This window comes from Dermacentor albipictus, chromosome 4 (assembly GCF_038994185.2).
Source record: "Dermacentor albipictus isolate Rhodes 1998 colony chromosome 4, USDA_Dalb.pri_finalv2, whole genome shotgun sequence".
Lineage (NCBI taxonomy): Eukaryota > Metazoa > Arthropoda > Arachnida > Ixodida > Ixodidae > Dermacentor > Dermacentor albipictus.
This window is the reverse complement of record NC_091824.1, coordinates 41,185,497-41,205,804: the sequence shown is the minus strand read 5'-3', so window position 1 is coordinate 41,205,804 and position 20,308 is coordinate 41,185,497. Positions and strand designations below refer to the sequence as shown.

At 43.5% G+C, this 20,308-nt stretch overlaps 1 long non-coding RNA gene across 1 annotated transcript; it reads left to right on the top strand.

Annotated features, from left to right (window-relative positions):
* Nucleotides 1-4,256: 4,256 nt before the first annotated feature.
* LOC135911441 (uncharacterized) lies at nt 4,257-19,759 on the top strand. The gene is made up of 2 exons (XR_010567347.1): nt 4,257-4,370; nt 19,534-19,759. It is a non-coding gene; the product is annotated as an uncharacterized lncRNA (long non-coding RNA).
* The last annotated feature ends 549 nt before the right edge of the window (nt 19,760-20,308 follow it).

Genomic DNA, 20,308 nt, shown 5'->3' with positions numbered 1-20,308 from the left:
ATCCAAACGAAAAGCATTACCACTTGAACCACAAACCGCCATGGTGGCTTTGTGGTTAGCTTCTGCGTTGATAAGCACGAGGTCGCTGGATCAAATTCTAGCCTCAGCGGCCAAATTTCGAAAGGGCTGAATTGCAAAGAGGGCCGTGTACCATGCGTTGGGTGCACGTTGATGAACCCCACGTTATAAAAATTAATCCGGAGTCTCCCGCTGCCGCGTGCCTCATAATCAGGTGATGGTTTTCACACACGCAACCAGAAGGTTCTGCTACTAGTTGGACCGACCATTTACTTCATCTTGCCTTTCGGCCATGCTTTACATTTTTGCCGATTGTGAAACCAAAGTTTTTTTATTGTTATTACCCAGCGTTTAGCGGCTCTCGTCATTTCCTCATCGAATATGTTCGCGGAAGAACAAACTGTTGGGCCACTTCGTTTCTTAAGATTAGTCTTAATCAAGCAACTAACTGAGCGATTGGGCATGTGTGAAAAAGTCAACTTGCTGTAGGCTGCTGTGAGCTCTGAAAGCAATTAGAGTATCTCGGTTTGTGCCTGAAGAATATTTTGTATGCTTGTGCATTTTCTAGATAAAACTGGCAATGGGCCAAATAATTTCCAATCCCTCACAATGAACGTTCCATTTTGAGACAAAGGATATACCGCCATAACTGTATTGACATACAAATCATATTTCTTTGCGCACACACCTCATTAACGTTTTCCCTCAACACGCATCATATGTTGCCATCGTCTTTGTTGAGCACAGAGCCCCTGCACAGGACGAGGATGGGCTTTGGGGACTGGCTACTACTGCTACCCTGCTAGCTCAGAAAAGGTACTTGGCATTCAGTTTCCAACATTTAATTGATGTGCGTGCTTTTACACTAGACTAAAGATAAATAAAGGTTTCGTGGGATTTTTGTTTTTACTGAAATGCTTGAAACGTCGAACGCCACATTCTACCACATCCTTATTGAAAAAAAAACACAGCTTCCCTACTAAACATAAAACTCAGATTTTATGCTCTTTTTGACATTAGGCATCGCAATTCACCCCACCTTCCATAAGAAGTAACGGATTTGTCTCTTCTTGACATCGTAGTGCAGGAGAAATACAGGTAACCTTCCGGGCTTTTTAACAGGGCTTTGTTTTTATGATAAATTTCTTTACAGAGAACAGCTCTGAAACCGCGGTATTGCTCGAAGGGTGGTGAATAAACTGTTTGGATATATGCATGATTTATATTGCTGGCTAGTAGAGGAAGCTAATCAACATCAATTGATCGTTACCATTTCACATTAAAGGGCCCCTTATCTGGTTTGGCTATTTTGACCAGACAAACTCAGTGCATACAATGCCTGCTAACGATCGCCTATATACCGTATTACTTCTCCGAATGCCCCGAATTAAGTTGAAATTTCAAGCCAAAGTCCTAAAACCTTTCTACTCAAGATAACCGCACTCCCAGCTGGAGAGTCGAGCTCAGACGCTATAAAGTGCACCTACGTAATTCCCATTGCTGAAAGGTCACTCACTGCGACACGTCATTTCGACAATTTTTCTAGGTGACAGCAGTTATATTCTTCGTACTTCGCTTCACTAGATCACTTTGTGTTTAGAGAAATATTGAAGTTCGGAAGCATGTTAGAGTACTGTAATACGCGAAAAACAAACCCTACCGCCCACGTGTCATCGCTGTCTTGACCGTTGCACTGCCCACTGTATCCAAAACCGCGTCGCCACCTGTTTCTCTTTGACTTTACGCTGCATCCTGTCAGCAGGTGAACGCAACCCTCGCGATCCTTGCTCCCGGCTCCTCGCACGTCGCACCTCGTTTATCATTTGGGGAGCATCCTCTGCCGTAGCGTAGTTTTGAGACCTGCCGCCCATTCCACTGGGGCCCGCGTGAGCGTCCTCCCTCACCGTCCTCCCGCCCTCGCTGTCTCGCCCTCCGTCACTTCGCAGTCGACGCATTTCTTCTTCATGTGATGCGGGTATGACCCAATGCTGATGTTATTTGCGCGTGTGAGTCATGGTCGATGATGTTCTTTTTTCACGAGCCATTGCTGATGCACTTTATGATCCACTCCACTTGACGAAGATATTTTTGGACAACGGACTAGACGCGTTTTTTTTACGTGTGAGCCATTCCACACGAGCCACTTAAGCCTACAACCTACAAACCTACAGCCTACAAGCCTACAAACCAAATGCCTGCTAGTCTTAATTTTGGTCCGTGTCTTAGCAAGAGTAACGTACTTTCGTTTGGTCTGCTTGTTCCCCCGTCGTGAATTCAAGCACACAGAAAATGAAAGTAACTGCGATATTATGCCGGGTTACAGCTCACGATCATGCCTCTCAATCCACTTGAGCCCACGTCAGTGTTCATGTAGCATCGACTTATACCGTTAATCAGATGTTGTCGTGTACAACGCGCAAAATCGTGCGCTGCGCGATACGAGACCGTTCGTGCGCGAGACCATCACCGGAAGTGCACAGCGAAGCAAGCACGCAAGAGAGAAAAAAGAAAGAAGGCAGGGCCCGTGATCTACGAGTCGCGCGAGCCTCCGGCTATGGTAGGCACAACAAAAGGGAGTAATTTCGCTTGCAAAAACTGGACGTGAGAAATTGCACAGGTTCGCTATGTTGGCGCTGAAGTCCATGCATGCTCTCACAGCACTTCGAATGTTTCTGTCTGTGCTACTTTTGAAGGAGTTTCAGAATGCTTGCGACAGAACGCTCCGTAGAGGGCACATAAGACCTTCCAACGTGAAACCAAAGTTTCCCACGGGACCTGGTGAAGGACCCTTTACGGTAGAAGAGAAAACAGAAACAGGTATGACCGTCTGGATAAAAGTTGCCCTTTGTGGATGCCACCACACATAAGACACAATGCGCGCATTGAATATGGCTGCGCCCTTCTTTATATTGTCTAACAGCTAATTTACATACGGTAACGCCTGCGCATTCGTTTTTTTTATTTTGGCTACTGAATTTTTTTAGAGTAAGCAGCTACGTGTCACGTTTCTCAGGATGCAGCCTTCGTCTTTCTTGAATAACACTTGTTCGAGAATACACTCGTAATGATAAGAGAACATAAGGATCGTGTACTTGTGTTCATCAAAGGGCCCCTGGTTGTAGGAAACCCTATGGAGACTACAGGAACTAATGTATTCTTATTTGTAAAGTCTTGAGAACAGGAAATTCATGCTGCGACGTAAGCCATAGATCCCCAGAGAAAGAAGTTGATAATTTTGCGTCTCAACTAGTAAACTGAAATCCTACAGAGACAAGCATAAAACAAATGCTGAAGTAATGCGGAGCGTAATGAACATCAGTAAATACATAAGTAACTTAAGCTACCATTATTGTAATTATGTTTTTTTTTCATTTTGTGTAGCTTTGAGGCGAGATATAATAATGAGTGCTGCAAGTTAGCAGCAAATAAAAACGTTGCGATGGCCTAGTGGTTGTATGCGTGAGAGTACTTTGTTTTGTCGGCAATTGTATACACAAATGAAGATATTATTTTCAAAGTCATCATTTATATAAGCACGAGAAAGAATACGAAAGTAGTAATACAGTGCTTCTTAAAGCCACGATCATTTAATACAGTATCACTCGTTGTCACCAAAGGAGAGTCCGTAATTGTCGATCAGCTGCTGCGTGCCAAGATATTTGTGGAAAGCTTCCGTAACTCCACAGAGAATGATGTACCCGTGGTTTCGACACAGCAACTGAGAATCAACGGTTATTTAGAGAGGAGCTTTGAGAAAATTCCGTTGGGCCTAGAGTTCTGCTTAAGAAGTGACTAGAAAAAGAAAAGTGAATAGGTCAGATTGAAAAGCACGGTTAACATGCTTATACGTGTCCGCACGCAAACGTGCAAACCAGCGAATGATGAATAATCCACCAACAAAGCCCTGCTGCCTGCCGAAACTGTGCCTATCGCCATTTCCACTGTTCTTTATCATGATAACAATTATAGTTTCGTAAATTTTGCCCTGCAGCTGCAAAAGTATGAGCATGGAGCAGCACCGCATTCATCAGATTAAATTTCCTGGCATATACACAGTGATCCATATAATAAATGCAGAGAACTAGGCTTTCTTTTCATGCGAGAAGACTCAGAAAAACTCGGATTGCAAAAGAGAAGAAAAGAATGAAAAAGTGAAACGTAAAAGCGAACATTGTTTCCTCGTTTGTTGGTCTGAAGCTGTATATAAGCGTCAGCGCACTCATAGGCGTTCATATATTTCCGCCTGCTAGCCATGACAAAGGCTTCAAGCATGAAAATTTTGGTGGCTCTGGCAATATTTTGCCTTCTTTCCAATATACAGCAATGTAATGCGGCGGACAGACCAGGTGGTGGTGAGTTTCCTCCAGGCAGCGTAGGACACCTAGGTCATATGGTTAAGAAACGGTTTTATTCCATAGGAAAATGTTCACCTATATACTCCATTAGCGGTCTGCAACTGATTGGATATGTAAAATTACATAAAAGAGAAGAAAGACTAAGAAAAATTAGCCTGTGCTTGGAGGACAAGTATTTCATTTTTCTTGGCGGCTAGAAGTAATCTTGTCATATTCGCTCGTTGGAATTTGGGAGAATGTGTCCAGGCCATGAAACTATTGTAGGCCCCGTAGTTTGAGGGCTACTCGCACATTTACTTCTTTATCTAACAGGGTAAATACCTGACTATTAAAGCAATGTCCTTTCGCTGTGCCTTGATGAAAATATTTTCAAACTTTCGCCCACACTAACACGCGTAAATAAAGTAGAATTATTTCAATTCAATGCAACTATACGAATCATTAAAAAGGCGTGCAGTCAAAAACCGCTGCGAAGCTGGGCTGCAAGTCAAGGCGAATAACATGCAATTAAGCACTAAAAATTTTAATTATCCGATGCACTGTGAGAGAGGGCTTATGTTATGGTTTCTGAGGGGCTTGAGAGAAATGCCATGTTTTTAGGCAAAATTGGCAACGTGATACAATTGCTTTAATTGTGACAACGAGAACCATATGAACAGATAATTCATGACCTCGTTCACACGCACACTAAGATGCTGTATCGGAGCCGTAGGCGAAACTGGCACGTTCGCCATTATGCTAGGTTTGTACTCGTTGGTCCTATTAGTCACGATGCATACGACAGTCGTCCCAACGTGCTATTTACCGTAACAGAAATATTAGCTTAGCGCAAATACTTGATTTTTCCAAAACAATTGCAGTTACTTTTTGAACAGCCTGTGGTCCCCATTTCTAGAGCATATCAGGGTATTCCCCAAGTAAACTAACTCCAGGACCTAAAATGTCTGTATTGCTATAGCCTATCAAGCAAATAAATCTCCATGTGACTGAGTCCATAGTGTGTGATGGAGTTGGGGTAGAACCAATCGTCCCTTGAAACAAGGTGGTCGACGAACAGCAAACAGAACCGACAACAAGGCAGGCGTGTTTGGTCGGAGGGAATTTACTTCAGCATGGTGAAAGCTAAAATTTATTTATCTTATTGTCAAAGTATCTCCGACAAATATTGCAACTCCTGCACCCAGTTTCAATTAACATGTATAGGAAAACAAGCCGTAACCTGGGCATGTAAATTGCCTCAGGTAGTCTGCTCTGTCACTAAATCTGTTATTGCAAATTCGTCACATCCTAAGCGAGTAGATAGCGTGATTGCCGCATATATCCGAAGAATAAATTTGACCGCATATATCCGAAGACTACGAATGTTCATTTGTGTTGTGTGAAAAGCAGCGCCTTTCGAAAATTCGAAGCCTCTCAATGATTATTGAATGTCCCATGTGAAGACCCCATGTGCACCATCTTAGCATATCTTATCAAGATCCGACATGCTCTGCACATGGATGTGGGATGCACCGTCACAATTTTGTGCGAAAATATTGCCATTCTTTGCCCAAACGAACTTCAAACCATTTTCTTTCCCTATAAGACGAACCAGTCTGAGCGGATCTTTCTTGTGGCACTTCAGATATACATTGAAATAAAGTCGTGTAAATAACCCTGCCTGAACCAAGCTCGGCAGTACCATCCTTGTGGGAATCCATTTGCCTTTTGTTATTACATCGCAAGTCTGGACCACAGCAGGAGTAATTAAATCCATCCTACTGGACAGCAGGCGATGTATAGTAGGTTGTATTAGGTTGAAAGTCGGGTAGCCTTAAATGCTGGGCCAACTCACTCGTGAAAGACGTCAAATTTTCGTTAGGCCTCATCGGTAAATCACACAAACTTCAAAATTACACATCGTACTACACGGTTCTGGATCATTCACTTCTGAACTCGCTTTCACCAGCAACTAAACCTGAAGGACAAAAGTTGAAGACGACGATGCCACTCGAACGTGTCGATGAATTAACTGCACTTGGCTGGCTTGCATGGTGGAAATCACGGTATCGTACTTTTGCACAGAAATTCAGCCGAAGACTCAATTTCAGAGACCTTTTCATCCATTTTTTTTCTAGTGGGGATCATTCCAAAGGGCTAAATCATGCTGTTGTACACGTGTCATGTAGGTTGGCGCCTTTCTCGCTTGTTTGATGATAGCCTGAAGCTGCTTCTGGAGCACTGAAGTCGCCAAATAAGAAGAGTTTGTGGCCTTTCCTTGCTTTGTTTACTTCCCTTAGGCGTGCAGCGAATTTTGAAAGATTATATATATCTTCAGTACGAAAACACTATGTTCAAATTTCCTCTTAGTTACAACTACAATGAGGGTGTACTCCATGTGAGTGAAACTGAGCTCTGTGACACTAGCTATTTTGTGCCAGCATGGCTCTGCGTTCTGGGGCTGCGTAGCTTTAGTTGCGTTGGATTTGGAACTTCTTGCTGTGAGCTTTTCGTAACGCCACAATTTGCAGATTTCTTTGCCTGACCAATTTATGCAGATTGATCCATTCTAATTCTATTGTCAATTATTCAAGGTTTCTTCGGGGGTGCTTTCTCATTACGTTTTGTCTTGTTCATTTTGCGCTGCTAGTGTAGCCTATACGTATTTGTGCTTCTAATTGTGGGTATTTGGTCTTCTTCCTTTTGCTTTGTGTGATGAAACGTTCTCTTTCTATTTATAAAAGAAAGCATTTTTTTTATTCTTGCGCCAGCACAGGGTTTTCTCTGGCATGTCCTCTTATTGGCCGGCCCGGGATGCATGCGACAAAGTCAGCTTCGTCTGCGACGCAAATGACAGAGAAATGGTGTGATGCTCTGCGTTTTATTGCCAAGAGACGCGTGCTAGAACGCAAGGTGGCTTGTGCTTAGTGTGTGCCAGGTGAATTATGCAGTCATTGCACATTGAGTATCACTATATGTTGAATTCGTAAGGGAGTCCTTAAGAGTAAAAGGGTACGTTTCATGCAGTGTGCAAAAGGAAGTATTTCTACTTCAGTAACCAACAAATCCCGAAAGAACGCTGGTATATTTGAAGCAAAGCAACGGGAGAGGACAAAGACACATTGCCCTGCAATAAAGTACGACATAGGCGATAAGTTTTCATGTTCACTAGGGGGAAGGGGGGCAATTTCTCCGAACACCACCCATATATATATATATATATATATATATATATATATATATATATATATATATATATATATATATATATATGTGATATAACCCTGAGCCTGCTTTCCCTGACAGGACTACTTTCTCGCAGGAGTATCGTGCTTTTTCTGGCATTTCTGCTATTAGCATTGAAATTGAGGAAAAGAAGCTCAACTAGCGTGTTTAATTTTCCGGGGAGTCATACAGAGCTTACATTGAAGATTTCCTCTCTCGGTGTAGCCGTTGTAGATTCCACTATGTTCGAAAACGAGCGCATTAATCATATCAAGGAAATCCACGCTATTTGCTTCTACGCCCTGGATACACAGGACCCTACCACGGTGCCAGATATCGTTACCAAGTTCCAACACTTTGAGGAACTGCAATGTCTTCGTGCTCAAACGTATAAGTATGATGCTTGCCTCTTTGAGACTACGGACCTGCGCACTTAGACTCGTACCAGCATGCGTGATGAACACTCGCGCAATGCTCTTGCTGTGCACCTGGCACGATCAGCTCCCATTCAGCGGTCGGCTTGAGCAAAAAAAGCCCGCGTCTCTTCATGCGGTATGACGCTACCAGCGCTTCAACAGTAACAACATATGCTGACATGGCCGCAATATCCCCACGTATACGACCACGCCTGTGACCACACCACCCGAATACACACCTGTGGCTTCAGTATTGACGCAAGTTCGTGCTCAACCTTCCTACCCTGCTTGGCGTCCTACCCGTTCATTTTGTTGTTACTGCGCCTACTGAAGGCAGATTTCGCGGTTCCGCCGCCGGTGCGAACACGACGAAAGGCGCGGTTACGCTAATTAAGAATACTCCGTTACCCGTCTACGTATGCCTTACTAACGACTGACATACACCGCTACTTCGCACCGCTCACCATGTCCCACATACGCAGCCGATATGCATCGAACCTACCGTACATCTCTGCGCCGCTCACCTTCCCCACGCCATCACTCAGTGTCCACACATCGGCCCCCTTCACAGGCCCCTGAACTCGGCTCCGAAAACTTCACACTGCTGTTTTAGGAAGGCAAACTGCGTCTATTGGACTGCCTACAATTCCCATCGAAACTATTATTAGTCTTTGTGGAAAGTGCTAGTGTCGAAGCTATTAGCGACACTGGTGCCGCCATTTATATCATTTGTGCTGATTTATGCTCCCATTTACGAAAAGTGACCATGCCATACTTCGGTGGTCTTTTTCGTGGAGCATACAATGTCATAATTCACCCGATCATGCAATGTACAGTACTTGTCCTTGTCGATGGCATCCGTCATAACATAGTATTTGCAGTGCTACATGAGTGCAATCACAAACTTATTTTTGGTAGGGGTTTCTTGTCCACCCACGTGTTTATGGTTGTCGCGAGCACCTCCTTTCCCTAGCCGACCCGAGTCAGCAATGCCATTCTACAGATGATGCACATAGACATTTCGTGACAGCCACAGATTATGTGCTTTGGCCAGCTAGAGAGCAAATCATCGCCGTTTCTTCCGCCGAGATAGTACACGGTGACGTGTTCATTCACACTTATGGCAGCATTTCATCTAGAGGAATTGTCTTCGCTCCTAACATTCTTAGTTTCACTGACAGGTACGCAACGGTTTCTGAACTGAATAATACTCCCCATCACCAATTGTTGTCCAGTAGATCAGCTAGCACATGCGTCATTGATACTCAACCCGTCGTCCTCGTTCCTCTGACTGTAGAGCCGATTGAGTCAACTTGTCTCCTCTCGACTCTTCTTGCTACCTTCTGACAACTTCCATCAGGCCAGATCTTTCACGTACTCAGACTTGAGATCTTCTGAATTAGTACAAAATTGTTTTCTTTGTTGAACAAATTGCTCTATTTGTTGAAAATTCTCCAGCGATCGAAAGTAGACGTAAGAGTGAAATGGCAACCGCCAAAGCAGATTGGTTGGATACTAGCCACAACTTTAAAACAGGTGTAGTGCATGTTCGCAACGGCACACCCCACCATACTACACCGCACTACGCCATAGTGTGCACTGGTTCATATGGACGCTGCTCAGCTACAAGAAAAAAGAAACCTGCTGAAAGAGGCACGGAGGAAACGAAAGACACCTGGAGACCCAGCGCACTGCCCAGTTAGAAGAACAGCGCCTGAAGGAGGCCCGACCGAACGTCTCAGCAAATCTCGATTCTTGCTCCGTGATCTCGACGCAAGAGGTCACGCGTCAGGCTGCCGTTGACCACGGGGCTGGCTTCACAGAGCGTTTGTTTACCAAACGTGGCTGCGTCAGGCAATACTTTCTCCTATTTTCCTTCCTTCATGAAGGCAAAGCAGCGCTTCCATACGCGTCTGCGCCATGCTACAAAGCAGCTCGGCGAGCGCAGTAGATCCGTAGCAAATTCCATTTCCTAGAATTCAAGTATATGGTGTCCTGTATCTGCCTTTTGATCGCCGCTAGTGGAAGTGACACATAAAACTTCAGCGTACTAGAAGTTATAGCTTGAGTAATATTGTGCAAAAACATTAGGAAGAAGTTGGAAGCAATATTTTTTGTAACTTGTGTTGGAGTAACTACCGTATGTAATGCGGTCCTGCACAAAGGGTGGTGCGACCTCGTTTTGTTCTTGCAACTTGCTCGGATGTTCTTGTTTGAGTGGCCAATTAACGACTGTGGCTTTTGGCCTAACGCATCTTGAACGTCGCCGGCAAAGGGAGCTCAAAACACTTCATTCTGACAAAACACAGTGTCTTGTTTGACGTCCATTCACCCGTCCGCAGTAAACTGCCTGCAGTAAACATTGCATTCAGACCGATGGCTCCCGCATCGTTCACTGTCACCCACGTAGAGCGTCTCATAGCGAGTGCGAAGCTATTAAAAAAAGCTCTGTGTGACGTGCTAGAATGGAACATAATATGCCCTTCCTCAGCTTCCTGGTCTTCTCCAGGGGTTCTTCTACAGAAAAACGACGGCTCAATGCGGTTTTGTATCGACGACCGCGCCCTCAACAAAATCACTCGCCAAGACGTTTATTCCCTGCAATGAATTGATGATGCATTGGACTTGCTGCAGGGTGTTAAACGCTTCTCCAGTCTTGATCTTCGATCTGGCTACTGGCAAATATCAATGCACGAGCCTGACAAGGATAAAATGGCAGTTCCTAGCCGGGAGGGACTTTACGAATTACGTGATGCCTTTCAGACTCTGCAACACGCCTGCCACGTCTGAATGTATGATAGACAGTGTTGTACGTGTTGTCAAATAGAAAGGAGTGGCCTGTGCTATCTTGGCAATATAGTTGTATTTTCTTCAAGATTTTCACATCCACAGCGTCTTGCAGAAGTTTTACCTGCCTTGCCAAGGTTGGACTGCAGCTGAACAAAAAAAAGGGCCACCTTGAAAGCAAGACCACCAAGGTTGTCAAACACTTAGTAAAGAAGGGATTCGGCCGGACCTAGGGAAGACTGCCGCTGTCCCCTACTTTTCCTGACGAGAAAGTCAAAATGACTTGGGTGGTTTTATCTGTGTCACCTCCTACTTCCATCGATTTATACGCAAATTCGCAACACTACCAACTCCAATCCACCAACTTCTTGGAGATGCCGTGCCCTTCGTTAGGACACAGGACTGCGAAACAGTTTTTCAGGTTCTTAAGCAAGCCCTCACGTCCGAGCCAGTACTATGCCATTTTGACACGGCTGCACCTACCATTGTCCACAGCGACGCTAGCGGAAATACCATAGGCATTGTTCTATTACAACGTTCCCATTCCCCCAACTGAGTGAGTCATCGCCTATGCGAAGCGTTGCATGTGCACAGTAGAGAAAAACTATACCATTATGGAAAATAAATGTCCTGTTTTTGATTGGTCTGTGCAGAAATTACGGTCGTATTTACTCAGCCGTCACTTCACGGTCATTACACACAATCAGGCGTTGTGCTGGCTCTCCTCGCCCTAGAAAGTGTCATTGTCTTGGGCGCTGGGTCATTCGCTTACGGGAGTACGACTTCGACATAATGCGCAAGTCTCCAAGGATGCACCAAGAACACGACACTTTGCCCACTTCCAATCTCGTGTGGTCCACCCAGGCCTCCCACAAAAAGCCCCTATCGCGAGCCACCTTCATGCCCTTTAGAATTAGCAAAGCCGGAATGGCTAGTCACGTCCTTATTGCGTAACGGCATAGAAACCCATACTCTCGGGTTATTCTTGACCACGTCAACGGATCCTTTTCACCCTTAAATTCCCGTCTACGTCGACAAGTTGCCCAATTCAAGTTGCACAATGGGGCCCTATGCCGCTACATTTCTCACCCTGTTGGCCACAAATGGGTTCCGGTCATTCCCCATTGCCTGCGAAGTAACGTTATAAAAACTTTTCATGACGTTCCAACGGCAGGTCATCTTGGATGTCACAATACTTACGACAAGATCCAATAGAAGTCCTTTCATGGATCTCACAAGATTTACGACTAGATCCAAAGATGGTTGTCTTGGCTTGGCCTCGCCGCACCGTGGCCCGCTGCGTCTCCTCTTGTGTGCCTTGTCAACACCGCAAAACACCCCACATCAGCTCCTGCTGGGCCCCTGCTGCTCCTGCCTTGTCCTGCCTCTCCCTCTGAGGTCGTTATTAGAGATCTATACGGGCGTTTTCCTCTGACCGCTAATGGTAATCGCTGGATCGTGACAGCTGTTGATCATCTCACTCACTACGCTGAGATAGGTTCTCTACATTCTGCTACAGCTTCTAATGTTGCGGACTTTTTCCTGCGAAGCATCTTTTTACACGGTGGAACACCACACGTTCTCGTCAGCGACTTTGGCAAGGTCTTTATGCCCTCTATACTTTCCTAAGTTCTTCAAATTACTAGCACTGCTCATAAGTAAACTTTTAGCTGCCATCCACCACTCGGTGGCTTGACCGAGCGTTTCTATCGTACACTCTCCCACATAATATCAATGTAGATTAGGCCGGACCACACAATCTTAGATGCAATCCTACTGCTGTGACGTTTGCCTGCAACACTGTGCCCCAATGTATCACTCGCTTTTCCCCATTCTTCCTTGTCCAAAAACACTGAGTCGGTGCGCTTTCAACTAAATGAGATTAACTTGCACGGCCGCTCACCAACTTTCGTCCTTGATGCATTTTCTTCTCTGCTCCTGTGTCCTCGGCAGTTCTTTCATACGTACAAGTCGTTTCCCGCGTCGCCCACTGCCACTACCTCGCCCGCATTAACACCATCTCCCAATATACTCGCAAGCACCGCTACCACTCCACTCACCGCAGTGTGGGTTTCTGCCCTTGCAAAGAAATATTACTCCGATCACTTGTACGTGTCCCCAGTTAAAAGCGACACATTTTACAGTCGTTTTATTGGACCATACTGGATTCTTGAACGAACTTAACCTGTTAATCACCGCATTTCGCCTCTCTATACCCCCTCGGACCATCATCGTTGTGGGACAAAAATTGTGTACGTGTCTCGTTTGCAGTTTATGTACGACGTGTTTCGTAGCACACTTCTGCTTTCAGGCTGGCCACTTCCGTCTAGAGGGGGTAATTAGTGTAAGCTCAATATTCGCATCTCATCTTACTCAACTATGATATGTGACATATATGCACATATCATTTCCAAACCGCGACTTCTTTGTCCTCATGGCGCGGAATTTTCGAGAATGAAGAAGTTCCTCAGAACATATACATTTATTTATTTATTTTCATCTATTTTGTAGACGCATCGTCAATAAAGGATTACTGCAGGGGTGTTTTCGTTCGAAATACGAAAGTTTATAAAAGGGTACTTATACACTCAAACCATGGTAAAAAGCATCAACGGAAGCAATTAGTGCAATATCCGGCGAAAGGAGACTCTAGGCGCATGCTGTCTGGACAAAAAAAAAAGAATGCCGCATAACGTCACTAAAAAAAGCAAGTTCCTTGAGTTTGAAAGGGTGGTCCTTTCGTTATGTTATATACGGAGGTAGTTTCGAGTATTTCGGTCGACTAATGCCAGTAGGGGAATGATATATGAATTAAGGGAAATTGAGCCATCCACCCAATCGTGGCAATGGCTACGAAGGAAGCCCATACGGGTTGCTTGAAAGAAAAGCCTCACGGTTGAAGAAAAATTCGCCCTGGTCCGGGAAAACTGCGAGGCTTTTCCTTCAAGGAATCCGTATGAGTTTACTTTGTAGCAATCGCTACGATCTGGTGGATCTCTCACTTTCTCTTAATTGATCACTTCTGTCGACCATTGTGGGTTTCCATAGAACTATTATGACGAAGGATATATGATATAAAAAAATTTCAAACGCAGAATTCGTCTGTGAGTCCTTAGGTGCGGCCATTCAATTGGATAGAATAGAATATATTAAATTTTTCATTTAACCTTAAAGTGCGCGTCATATACAGATTCAGTCCACATGATCCGTGCAACTTGTGTGCTTGACTGCAGGGTTGAAAGAGCAGTGCACTGATCAAGTAAAAATAGTAATAATAATAATGGTAAAAATGAAAGTAGGATAAGAAAATATCAACAATAGGAACGTAACTCTTATACGAAAATAAAATAAAAGCTAAAACAACGCTTACACAAAGAATAATGCGTGCCAGTAAGTATAGATGAACGCAGAGAATAAGAGCAAGAACCGGCTCGGCTGACAGTAAAAGATGGAGTTTAGAAGTTTGTGGACTGTACCCAAGCTCTCAAGAACGTTTCCCCCCGTTACAAGGCGTATATATATATATATATATATATATATATATATATATATATATATATATATATGCCAGTTGAACAGGAAGAGAACTTCGTGTGACCTCGTAGAATTATAAGCGTATTTGCAAGACCTCATTGTAGGAGGCAGTTTAATTTCACAGCCCGAGTCCCCTCACACGCCAATGAAGTTGGCCGGTATCGGTGGCGTAATCTTCCTTCAAGTAACTCTGTTATACTTTGCTACCACCAATACTGCTTTGTCTGTCGAGTGAAAGTGCAGCCTCTTTTGTTTTGATTTGTTCTTTCTTTTGGAGGGGGGGGGGAGGGCTGTGAGTCCGAGTATAAGCGCTGCTGCGCATGACTCCCATTGATTCTGATTTCTGATTACTCAAGCTTGCCCTCATTTCGATTACTGAGTTATACATATTTATTATAGCGCACACAAATGGTCATGTTTCCATCCCTTATAAATGCTGTGTATTATTATAAGTGTTTTATTTTCTCAGTCGTTACCATTGCCAACTGGAAAGAGAAGCAATACTGAGATACGTATCATTCATGCGGATTGGACACGCCGTTGATAAAAGACTCTGCCGAAGGTGCCACTGAAGTCTGCAGGTGTTTTAGGGGTAACGAAGCACGTAAATAATTTTGAAGCGAGGTGAACATATAGCAACTATAATTTTCTAGGCTTAGGCAATCAATTCAATTAGAAGTAATTGTTAATTGGCTGGCACCTTGCCTTTAGAAATAGAAGAAGCTTTGTCCTTGGTATATATTTACCTACAATGTTCCCGAGCACGATGTCCGGACGGGCAATATAATAGAAAATGTCGAATTGAAAAAAAAAACGGATGAGATAGCCGCCACTAGTGTTTATTGCGCTAATATTCTTTTGTCAGCATTCGCAGAAATAAACCGAAAATATGAATTAAATGCCCTTCACGTGCACGTGGAAAACGAAGCAGTAAGTGTATATCTGCAATAAAATTTTAAGTGAAAAAGCTAGAGGCAACTCAAAACAAACCTCAAGTTGTGTAGGTAACAAAACAAACGTAAGGGGGGCGGGAGGGAAGGTGGGCTACGGCATCGCCAGAAGGGTGGGAGGTGGCTCTGCCCTTTCCGGAAAACTCCGGAGGGGACTCCGGTCCCGTAGCTCCTACAGAACCCCCCCCCCCCCCCCACTGTAGTCGGGGTCTATGAAGTGGGACATACTAACGTGCATTGCGACATGCAGTACACTTGGCGCCATACACTATGGAAGGCAAAATGCTGTCGTAAGACAATACAAGTAGAAAAACTCTTCATATTTTGAACTTAACGCCTACACGAGCGCGAAAAATGCCTTCTGGTCTAGCACACCTCTGTTCGACAGCTTAAACATGCTCAGCTATAAAAATCACATGTGCCCTTTTCAGTATGGTGTGGTAAGACCTGCTGGGCGTCCCCTTTTCACATTCATGGAACGAAAACAAAATGTCAGTCGATGCTGCGGCGCTTGACGTCACTTGTCTTCGCCATAATTAAAAAATAACGGCAGTCACAGTTTGTTTAATACTTTCTCGGGCTGATTTTATTACTAATCTGTCCTTTTTAGACTGAAAGATCTCATACACTTATGCTGTCTGCGCGATCGACGTACGGACATGTAGGAAAATTAAATTTCGCATTTATCGCATTTCGCACTTTCTGCTGAAATGTATACCCACAGATCTGCGCGATCTAGTCAAACAGAGCATGCCTAGCGCATATAACTCTTGAGATAATATGCCGTGGACCAAAACCACCCGGTAAACATAAAAACATCAAGGCGCATGTAACAAGCACTTACGATGAAAATACGTTATAGATGGGATGACAACAGCGAATTTTCCTTTAGAACACGATTGGTCACGGTGTCTTAGTAGCACCGTAATTTTGTATAGGCATAGGAATCGAACCGCGAGAGAAATCGTGGCATCGCACAGGATTGAAAAACAAAAGGAAATATGAATCAGCTATCCTTCTGTTTCATTGCTGGATAAAGAAAATTCGCTGTTGTCATCACGTCTATAACGTATTTTCATCGTAAGTGCTTGTTACATGCACCTTGACGTTTTCATGTTGACCGGGTGGCTTTGGTTCACGGCAGTTTACCGCAAGAGTTATATGCGCTATAGGCATGCTCTGTTTGACTAGATCGCGCCGATCTGTGGGTATTTAAGCAGGAAGTTCTTCGAAAATAAAACCAGTTGTTAGAAAGCGCTCGTCCTTGTGTTGTTCCTCTTCTTTGTCTCCGTTTGTCTGCGCACAAATAATCTTCAAATAATGCTTCTAAGGTACTTTTCTGCCTTTGGACGCGGTGCTTTTTGCAAAAAGTTGGAACTTCACAGTTTTTATTTTAAAAAGATCTGGTGAACCTTCAAAGGTTTAAATATTTTCCCGCTATGCTATGTTGATCGGGCTACTTTCTACATTTACTTTTTCTTGGTCTAGATTTTCTTCTCTTCGACAAAAAAAATTCAGACATCCCAAATTTACCTGCATTTGTCGGTGCCAAGAGCACTTGGACTGGTCAAATACTTGAAATAACTATTTTGGCAGTCCCATCACTTCATTGCCTTGCCGTACACACCATTTGAACGACTACAACATAGAATGTGCCTTTAAAAACAAATGTTGATTGATGCCTTCTGGTTCAGCTCGAGAGCAATGAATTTTCACAAAAATGCATAAAAAATTTTGGGAAGGAAAACAAACAGGGAGAATTAGTTTTGAACATCAACATGCGCAAATGTTTTTACGGATGCCTGTGGCGCTCGAAAAAACACTTGTTGATTTGTCGTGGAATGACCCAGTGTAAACTTCACCAACTATGTTGGCTCATGTTGGAAATTATGTTCCCAAGATAGTCCGTACCGATGAATGTGTCCAGAGCTTCGGCGTTGTTCTTGCCTAGCCCAATGTGGGCATTACTGTATTATGCCTTTACCAGCAGCCTCATTGCAGCCGCCGACCTAAGATATTGAATCGAAGGAAAGAGTGATTCATTCTTATTTGGGCTGTCGCAAAATTCTTCACTTACCTGTGGCTGAGCCTTCACTGTTGTTTCTGACTACCACACTCTCTGGTGGCTATCATTCCTCAAAGATTTCACAGGTCACCGTGGCCACGAGTAAAGTTAGACCACGCGTCAAGGCGTCTGCGTCAGCACGGTAGCATGCGTTATTTTTCATCGTACTACAGGGCAATTTCGGTTGGCTGCAGTAGGCAGAGTTTGCTCTTTACGTTTAATTTAAAGTTTTGTACGGCCATACGAGAATATGTGGTAGTTCTTCGAGTTGAATTTGGCCATATTTTATTGCGACAATTCGTTTGTGAACTTCTGGCGCTTTGAATCTATCTATCTATCTATCTATCTATCTATCTATCTATCTATCTATCTATCTATCTATCTATCTATCTATCTATCTATCTATCTATCTATCTATCTATCTATCTATCTATCTATCTGTCTATCTGTCTATCTGTCTGTCTGTCTGTCTGTCTGTCTGTCTGTCTGTCTGTCTGTCTGTCTGTCTGTCTATCTATCTATCTATCTATCTATCTATCTATCTATCTATCTATCTATCTATCTATCTATCTATCTATCTATCTATCTATCTATCTATCTATCTATCTATCTATCTATCTATCTATCTATCTATCTATCTATCTATCTATCTATCTATCTATCTATCTATCTATCTATCTATCTATCTATCTATCTATCTATCTATCTATCTATCTATCTATCTATCTGTTCCTGTCTGTGTGTCTGTCTGTCTAGCCTCCTACGTCTCAATGCCATCCTGGTAGGTTCTTCATCTTGATATATATCAGAGATGTTTCGGGGGGGTGGCGTGACATGTATGCATACATAGCACGAATTACATGTCATGACGTCAATGACAGATATAGCTGTCATGCCGTGTAATAAAATACGTGGGCTCGTATCCGACGTGTAAGGCCAGTTGTTTTTTTATCCCCTTTCATTTCCATTTATTTCATGGCGGCCGCATTTCGATGGGATCGAAATGCGAAAACACCCGTGTACTTAGATTTATCTGCACGTTAAACAACCCCAGGTGGTCGAAATTTCCGGAGTCCTCCACTACGGCGTGCCTCATAATCAGAAAGTGGTTTTGGCACGTAAAACATCAGAATGTAATTTGATTTATTTCCATTTATTTATCATTTCTTTATTTCCATTAGGAACCACTGATAATTTCCTGTGCTCGTAATGGTGTCATTTCTTTTTAGCTTCGTTAGTTCTGACTACTAGAAGTCAGACCCCTCTGTTTCCTTTCTTCTCATTCAGCAGATATGGAGGGTCTCGAATGCCGCAGCTTTGATGCCTTCAAGTAGCATGTGTGGGTTTATTGAGCGGTTTCCTTCACCCAAAAAATCACGTACTAGGTGACGCCTGCGCTAGATATAATGTTCTGCATTTACTGCTATGGCTCTGAGTGGTAGCGCTGGCTAACACGCCCAGGTTTAATTCCTATAGATAGACATAAGTGTCTCAGAAAGTGGACCCGCCGTGGTTGCTCAGTGGCTATGGTGTTGGGCTGCTGAGCACAAGGTCGCTGCATCGATTCCCAGCCACGGCTGCCGCATTTCCACGGGGGCGAAATGCGAAAACACCCGTGTAGTTAGATTTAGGTGCACGTTAAAGAACCATAGGTGGTCGAAATTTCCGGAGTCCTCCACTACGGCGCGCCTCATAATCAGAAAGTACTTTTGGCACGTAAAACTCCACAATTATTATTATATCAGAAAATGGATGGAAAATGGATTGAATTTAGATTAGAAAGAGCATCGCACGCGAATGCGCAACCGCGGGTTCATAGCCTACAAGCGGCCAGTTATTTTTTCGTCTACCTTGGTTTCCACTTATTTATTTATTTATTTATTTATTTATTCATTTATTTACCTATTTATATATTTATTTATTTATTTAATTATTTAAAATAGGAACTGCAGTTTTTCCCCTGTGCTGCTATTGGCGTCATAGCCTGTTATTTTCTCACGTTCTGACTCTATACATGTATACTGAATGGGTACTTGAAGTCTGGCAAACGTTTAGGGATCCATGTTTATAAATTGAAGCTTACGTGAAAACGTGTTTTCTATTAAGCACGTGAACCACCACACGTAATCTCACAATGTTCCCTATGCTTTCCTTGTTAAATGTTTCCTGAACAGTGAACCCCAAAGTGTATCTACTACTCGCAGGAGGCCACCAAGGAAACGGGCCAAGAGGCGCTCATGGAGGAGGAGGAGGTGGCGGTGGACGAAGAGGTGGGAGAGATGCCAATCCTGGTAAAAATAATGGATAGGCGGCATCAATATTATAGGGAGCTCTGCCGCTAAGCGACGCCTATTTGAATTATCGAAACAAAAAAACAACAACTAAAAATTTTCAATAAAGAGTTACGCGCAATCGGGCGCCACCTCAACATATCAGTGTCTGTACTTCACACGGATGCAAATATTCCCGCTTTGGCTGGGATGTGCAGCACATGCGCCATACTGCTGTATTTGATTTACTTATGAAATGTGCATTGTAAATTATAGGTACGAAATAAATTGCTTTTTATTTCGAACAATGGTTTGTTTATTTAAGGTCCTCAGAGGCTCCGACTTGTGGCACTGCGTGGGGTGGGGTAAAAAAAGGGTAAACAAATTGAAATTGAGCGGGAATCAAATTATTGCTCAATATACAGCAGTATGAGAATAAATATTGTGCAACAGATAGGAGTAAAAGTAATAATTTTTTACGCATCGCTAGGGCTGCAGAAAATCAACAGCTCTTTTATTCAGCGCATGCAATTGTAGCAGTTACGTATCACACACGAACACGTGTATCAAGGAAAATCTACTCATTCTCCTGCGCATATTACTCAAACGATACATAAATATAAGGCGAAAACACCACTTACCTAAAAACGTCACAAGATTAAAAACGTTTGTAATGCCATTGGGAAGGGCATTCTAATCTGCAATGGCT